Source organism: Mus caroli, chromosome 13 (assembly GCF_900094665.2).
Source record: "Mus caroli chromosome 13, CAROLI_EIJ_v1.1, whole genome shotgun sequence".
NCBI classification, from domain to species: Eukaryota; Metazoa; Chordata; class Mammalia; order Rodentia; family Muridae; genus Mus; species Mus caroli.
The window spans coordinates 71,725,875-71,734,196 of NC_034582.1; the positions used below are offsets into that span (position 1 = coordinate 71,725,875).

General features: G+C 35.7%; 1 protein-coding gene across 7 annotated transcripts in view; it reads right to left on the minus strand.

Moving 5' to 3' along the window:
* The window catches only part of Slf1 (SMC5-SMC6 complex localization factor 1), an 82,677-nt gene that overhangs the window by 24,235 nt on the left and 50,120 nt on the right, over positions 1 to 8,322 (minus strand). The gene's annotated exons all lie outside the window — the stretch shown is intronic.

Genomic DNA, 8,322 nt, shown 5'->3' on the forward strand with positions numbered 1-8,322 from the left:
ATATATATATATATATATATATATATATATATATGAATGACTTATAGTAAGAAAGACAGATTTGTTATTTTGACAAACCAAATACAGACTTATTTGTATTTCTAAAAATTTTAATTACTATTATTGTATGTGCAAAATAGTGTGTATGTGTGCATTCCATTGTACAAAAGTAGGCATCAGTGGATAACTTTGTATACTCAGTTCTCTCCTTCCACTAAGGATTTCAAGGACTGAACTCAGGAATTCAGAATTGTGAGGCAAGTAACATTACCCATTGAGCCATTGCTAGAGTCATTTTCACTTCAAGTACCAGGACCAAGGACTAGACAAATTTAATGAATAAAATAACTACCAAGTCTGTTATAAAAAAACATAGACTAATCTAAGTTCTATTGAGTTATAATAAAATAGACTAATTCAGAAATAGGAACAAGTTTGAAAGTATGAAAATCTTTTTCATATTGCCACTTTTATAGTAAATATTAAATTCATATAAAAACTATGACATGGCATTTAAAACCTTATTGTACGTTTTAACATATTTTATTTAGAAAAGTCAATATGGGCTATAAGGATAAAGATGTGAGAAAATATTATTTTAAAAACTTAAGATCATCTAGTCATCATCAGAGGCTTCCTCCAATAGCCGATGGGAGCACATACTATAGACTCACAGCCAGACATTATGCAAAGTCTAAATTTGAGGTCTGTATTAGGTGCCCCCACTAGGAGCTCAGAGAATGCCATGGAAGAGGGGACAGAAAGATTGTAGGAGTAAGAAAGGTCAGAGGACAGTAGGGGCACAAGGCCCAGTGAATCAACTGAGCAAAGCTTGTGAGCACAGGCTCCCAGAAATAAGTGGCAAGCACAGGGCATGAGTGGATCATCACCATATCCTCTGCATATTATGCTGAGTACTTCTGGTGGACTCCCATGGGAGTGGGTGGCTCACTGACTCTTGTCTACTCTTGGGACTCTTTTCCTTCTGTTGGGTTGCCTGGTCTAGCCTCAGTGTAAAGGCGAATCTTCATGTATTTGGTTTTGTCATGTTTTGATTCCTGTCTCTTGGAGGCCTGCTCTTTTCTGATGGGAGGGATAGTCGTCCAGGAGACAGGGTTTGGTAAGGGGTCCTGGGAGGAGTAGAGGGAAGGGAAACTGTGGTTGGGATGTATGGCAGCAGAGAGAATGTATTTTCAATTAAAAAAAAATTGAACCAGAAAGTATAATTGCATTTTATAATATTATACACATATATTAAATACATCAGGACAAAGAAGTCATATTTATAAACATACACATATGACTCTGGAACACCAAAGAAATGAATGTTATAGAATAATGTGTCTAACACAAACTTTATATGCCCCAGTACAGGGGAACGCCAGGGCCAAAAAAATGGGAATGGATGGGTAGGGAAGTGGGGGGAGGGTATGGGGGACTTTTGGGATAGCATTGGAAATGTAATTGAGGAAAATACATAATAAAAAAATATAAAAAAAAAAGAATAATGTGTCTAAGAAAAAGAAGTCATAGAGTTAAAAAGCCATTGGAAATTAAGAATTCTATTTCTGGTTTGCTGTGAAAAACCAGAGAAACAAATGGTCAAGTAGTACATAATCTGTGTTGTCAAACAGCGACACAGAAGGAAATCCCAGAGTCAAGATCAATAGCAGGTATGAAGATGTGGTGTCTTATGATACCATGGGGCAGTTCACTGCATGCATATTAATCTAGGAGAAAGATCCTGAAGCACTTGACTGAAGAGATTTTGAACTGCATGGTTAATTAAAGCAATCAAAGCACTTCTCATATAATTTGGGGTTAGAATAAATAGGTGGCTTGATCCTGTCAGGTCAGAATTCATGCATGCAAACTTCTTTCCCTCTGGACTCAGATGCTTGCTTTAAATCTTACTGTTATAGCTGTGTGGTATGGGAAGTTAGCAGCTAGCATGGCTGTAACAGCAGCAGCAACATAACCCTTTGCATGACTTGAGGGACTACAGGATTAATGCCAATCTTTTGAAATGTTGCAGAAAAACAATTCTATTCTTTGTAAAGCTGATATGCAGATGTGACTCTGAACATTTTGTTCTTTCATATCATTGAAGTTAGCAAAAAGATATGAAATTGGTCATGTCCATAAGATGTTACTTCAACCACAATGATTTCTTGAATATTAGTAATGGTAATACTAAGGAGAGAAGGGAAAAATCAGTGTATTCTGATATGTAAAAATATGTCTCAAGTACAGTAATTCAGAATCATATGAGCCCCCAGATTCTAAACCTGTTGAGCAAAAAGTAGTCTACATAGGTAAGCTCATATAGAAATCAGAATCTAGCACTCTATCAATAATAAAAAAAAATACCAACTAGTTGAGACTTTAATTTTACATAAATCAATATATACTTATATCTCAATTTAAGTTAGTATTTTTTTATTATTTTTATTGATATGAGTGTTTGCCTGCATGTATATAAGTGTACCATGTGCATGCTTGGTGCCTGTGGAGGTCAGAAAGGGCAGCAGGAGGACAGGAGATCCCCTGTGATTGGAGTTATAGATGGCTCTGAGTCCATGGGGCGATTGTGAATTGAACCTGAGTACTTGGCAAAGGTAACTAGTATAACTGATGACTTTAATCCTCCAGTCTTAAAATTAATATTTATTAATATAAAATTTACCTTGACACTAGTAGATATGGATAAAGGTCTCTTGCACTGACTTTGAGGAATGATTTCTATAATTATTTTACTGTGTGTCAGCTGAATATGGTGATTTTGTATCCATGATGTTAAAAATCTATACAAATTGACACTTTAAAGTCTAGACTTGGGTTCTTTCTTATTCTTTTCTTTTTCGTTTTCTTTCTCTTCTTCTTTTTTTTTCTCCTTTTTTAAAGAATTATTTATTTATTTTATGTTTATAAGTACACTGTTAGATGTCTTCAGAAACACCAGAAGAGGGCATTAGATGGTTGTGAGCCACCATGTTGTTGCTGAGAATTAAACTCAGGACCTCTGGAAGAGCAATCAGTGCTCTTAACCACTGAGCCATCTCTCCAGCCCACCATACTATTTTCTTAACTAGCGTGTTCATACAGCAACAGGTATATACTGCACCAAACAGTGCAGTGTAAAAACAATGCAACTATTTTTTCCTTAAAGCATTTTAAATTACATCTATTTAATGCTTTTTGTGTGTAGAGAGAGGGCAAAGTAATGCCATAGAAAATGTGGTGTTGCTAGAGGACAACTTCCAAGAGTTGATTCTCTTTCCACCATTTGCGTACTGGAGAAGGAACTCAGGTCATAGCTTGTTGGTAAATGCCTCGACCTGCTGAGTCATCTTCCTGACCCCAGTGCTACTGTTTTCTGGAATATGTATGCTTCGGAAATGGATTGAATTTCATTATAAGGAGGAATAAAACAGTCATAGGAGGCAGATGGAGGGAGGTAGGTAGCCTCTACCCTCCCAGAGATGGAGGGAGGAGCCACGTGAGGGGGTGACTTGGAGGGGATGGGGGAGCAGTGATCAGGATATAAGTGAATAAATTAAAAAGAGAAAGAAAGAAAACATTAAGTAAACTATCAAAGGGGGGAAAAGGCTAGTTTGGATTATTGAAATGTTTGTAAAAGCTAAAAAAGAGAATGTGAATTACCTCAAGAACCAGAAAATAAACAAAGGCATGATTTGCATTATACATACATACACTCTTAGAATGCCTTTCTAATATGTATAATTCTATTACTATACATTCTATCAATATAATTCTCCTTTATCTCTTATTATAAGCAATCTGTTTATTAGCCTTCACAATCTACCAAAGCCGATTAGTCTATAACAAAGAACAAACTACCAACTGGGCCTTTGGCTCTGACTGCTACTGATTTGTGACAAACTACTTTGCTGAAAAGATGCAAGCAGAATGCATACAGGATTTCCTGTTTTACACTTTGGTATTAGAAATATGAGAAAGCCTGTTGCAATAAACTTGGCATCTAATGAAGGCTCGCCCTAGCAAGCTAGGATGCTGTCAGTAAGTTATTTAAACTTTAACTTCAAATTAGTTATCTCTAAATACAAAATAAAATCCACTTCTACATATAATTGTAGGGTTATACTTCAATAACACTTAAGGACACTGCAAAGAAAAGTGGGACTAACTAACCTCCAAAGCTATAGAAAATCTGCACACCCTCCTAACCTTGACTTGGCACACCTCTGCTCTCTGCCAAGGAAAGCCCAAAGCTTTCTCAGATTAATGACAATGAAATTCACTACCATTGTGTCACTCTGCAATACTTGCTGATTGACATTGTGACAAAACAATATTAGCATAAACTGAGGACTTCTGTTTAGCTAATGACTTAAAATGAATGCTTCAACTCAGCAAATTAAGAAACAAATGCTTTATAGTACAGAAAATGATGTCTGTGAATATGCACAGAAATCCTGAAACTGGAAATTGCTAAAGAATATTTAATTAAGTGTAAGAACGAATTCTAACTGAAGGGTATTACAGTAAAAAATAAGTTGGTGAGTTCAAGAAATTTAAATGTTAAATACTAATGTGTAAAATTTAATTTAAAATTTTTATTTTTATATTAGGAGTTATACTACAATTTGCTGCAGATTGCTTCTCAAATATGTTGTGTTTACTTTATAAATCTGAACAAAACCTTTGAGCAAGTTTGTATAAATTGATTTCTATTTTCTTATATGCTTGCTGAGTAATCTCTTATCTATAGTTGGCTGGTGCTTTAGTAAAACTGTGAAAAGTTTTGTTGTTTTCAGTTTTAGATGAACAATATCACTTAGGTAATCAAAGGAATATTCTATAAGGAACAATTCCTATCCAAAATTATTATACTGAATAAAAAGTAAAGCAGAAGGCAAGCAGTAATGTATAAGAATAAGGTTAGGATTATAAATCCTTACTAAACTCTCCGCAAGGCTATCTGCCTTAGCAGTCTACACTGTCAGGCATCTGCATGGTTACAACATCTTTAATATCAGATACTTGGAGCCAGTCACATGGCTTAGTGGATAGACAGGCATCTGCCACCCAGCCTAACAACCTGACACCATCCCCATTTATTTATCTACAAAGTAGAAAGGGAAAACAGACTTCTGCAAGTTACCCTCAAACTTCCATATGTGTGCCATGGCATGTACACACCCATATACATGTATACAAAATAAATAAAATGCAGCTAATAAAAAACAGCTATAGTCACACAATAGGGTTACTTGGTATTCACAACATGTAGCTATACCTAGGAGCAATTTTACTTTTTCGGGTTGTTTTAAACAGGGTATTGGGGAACTCTGTCCTCTGGGCATGACATGGTATCTGCCATCTTGAGATCTGAGCACCTATAGACCCTGAACAAAGACCCTCCCACGACTGCACACATTACTGTAATCTTACAGAGGAGAGAAAGGTGTCCACAAAGCAGTATCACTGCCATCCAAGCTGCCCCTCCCCAGGATTTCTAAACAGGTCCTAGTTGTGTGACAGGTGGGGGAAGCTTTTCTTCCCGGCTGTATTAGTAAGCTTCCTATTACCTCCAGCAGGTAACTCCTCACTCCCAGTCCTGTATATAACCCCAGGTAAACTCATGGGGTCATCAAGACAGACTTGTGTGAAAGAGTTACCTTAACTTGAAGTTGGTACCTTATCTGAGGTGGCATCTGATCATGAACTCCCCAGGGAATTTAACACAGTAGTGTCTTCTATAGTGTCAGCTCAGGGTGACTTTTCATACAACTGATGACAACTTAAATGCCTGATTTTCCTGTTTCTACCTCCTAAGTGGGACTCAGATATATGCCATTAAGCCTAGCTTAAAATTATTCTTTTATTTTTAAAATTCAGTGATTGTGTTAAAGGAAACCTTGGGGATTTTGATAAACAGTTTTAGAAAACTAACAATGTCAGCTGAAATACACAAAACATTTTTTGAAGTAAACATTAAGTTATGAGAAATGTTATGTCAAGATACCCAAACATTTGATAAAAAACAAGGAAGACTTAAAAACAACCTAACTTTGTCCTGAACAATTTTCTCGTCCTAAATGATGGGTAAAGATACAGATTTCTGTAAGCAAAGGGAAGCTGGTGAAAAAGGCCATACGAAGAGGCTTAATTTATCACAGGCCAAGCTTCTGAGAGTGTGTGTGAGTGACAGATGCTGCAGATGCATGAGTGTTTTACGGATGGGACTCAGAGTCACTCAGATATGGACACAGGGTCAGGAAATCCTTCACTGGCAGGACACTCAGGCACTTGGCAGAAGTAAGGAGTACTCTCTCTGTAAAAAAGGTACTCTGGGTTTTGACAAACTGTTTTTTCAAATAGTTATTAAAATAGAAATTAAACATTGTAAATGGTAACTAGTACAGAAGAGAAAATTAAAGACTACAAGGGAAAAACACACAACAGAAGACCAAGGAAATAAAGGAAGAACAAAATGGGCTTCACACATGGAAATAACAAAGTTGGTAAAGATATAAAATAATTATTTTTGAAATGTTCAAAGGAAAAAAAATGAGACTTTTTTTGTGAAATAAAAAATATAAAAAACATGTCGCAGCAGGAATGATAAAGGTCTGCAACTATGAAGTAAAAAACTTAAAATTAACTCAAAATGTTTAGTAGAATACTAGACACAGCTGAAAACACTTAATAACCTAAATTTGGATGAAAGCAGCATGTTAGTTATTGTGAAAATATAGAAAAGCACCCCCTGAACCCTCTGCAAAAATGCAAAACAGAAATAAGGAGTGTACAAACTTAAATAATAGTTAATAAAAAGAACTGAGGAATTATTTAAAAGAAACAGGAGACCACAAAGGATTTCATTCTTTAAGAATCAGTTTGCTCCAGGTAGAAGTCCTTAATGAGGTAAAACAAAAATTACTTAAAGAGTTACAGGAAAACACAAACAAAACCAATCAAGATCTAAAAATGGAAGTAGAAACAGTAAAGAAAACCCAAAGGGAGACAGCTCTGGAGATAGAAACACTAGGAAAGAAATCAGGAACCATAGATGTAAGCATCAGCAACAGAATACAAGAGATGGAAGTGAGAATAACAGATGCAGAGAATTCCATAGAGAACATGGACACAACAATCAAGCAAAATGCAAAATGGAAAAAGATCCTAACTCAAAACATCCAGGAAATCCAAGACACAATGAGAAGACCAAACATACAGATAATAGGAGTAGATGGGAATGAAGATTTTAAACTTAAAGAGCCAGTAAATATCTTCAACAAAATTATAGAAGAAAACTTCCCAAACCTAAAGAAAGAGATGCCCATGAACATACAAGAAACCTACAAAACTCTAAGTACACTGGACCTGAAAAAAAATTCTTCCCGACACATAATAATCAAAACAGAAAATGCACTAAATAAAGACAGAATATTAAAAGCAGTAAGGGAAAAGGGTCAAGTAACAAATAAAGGCAGACCTATTGGAATTACACGAGACTTCTCACCAGAGACTATAAAAGCCAGAAGATTCTTGACAGATGTTATAAAGAGACCCTAAGAGAACACAAATGCCAGCCCAGGCTACTATACCCAGCAAAACTGTCAATTACCATAGATGGAGAAACCAAAATATTCCACCACAGAACCAAATTCACACATTAGTTTTCCACGAATCTAGCCCTTCAAAGGATAATAACAGGAAAACAAAACAAAACAAAACAAAAAACAAACAAAAAAAAACATTACACAGATGGAAACCGCATCCTAGAAAAAGCAAGAAAGTAATCCTTCAACAAACCTAAAAGAAGATAGCCACAAGAACAAAATGCCAACATTAACAACAAAAATAATAAGAAGCAACAATTACTTTTCTTAATATCAATGGACTCAACGCCCCAATAAAAAGACATAGACTGACAGAATGGCTACACAAACAGGACCCAACATTTTGCTGCTTACAGGAAACCCATCTCAGGGAAAAAGACAGACACTACCTCAGAATGAAAGGCTGGAAAACAATTTTCCAAGCAAATAGTCTGAAGAAACAAGCTGGAGTAGACAGTCAAATATCAAATAAAATCCACTTCCAACCCAAAGTTATCAAAAAGTCAAGGAGGGTCACTTCATACTCATCAAAGGTAAAATCTTCCAAGAAGAACTCTCAATTCTGAATATCTATGCTCCAAGTACCAGGGCAGCCATATTCATTAAAGAAACTTTAGAAATCTCAAAGCACACATTGCACCTCATACAATAATAGTAGGAGACTTCAACACATCACTTTCACCAATGGACAGATCATGGAAACAGAAACTAA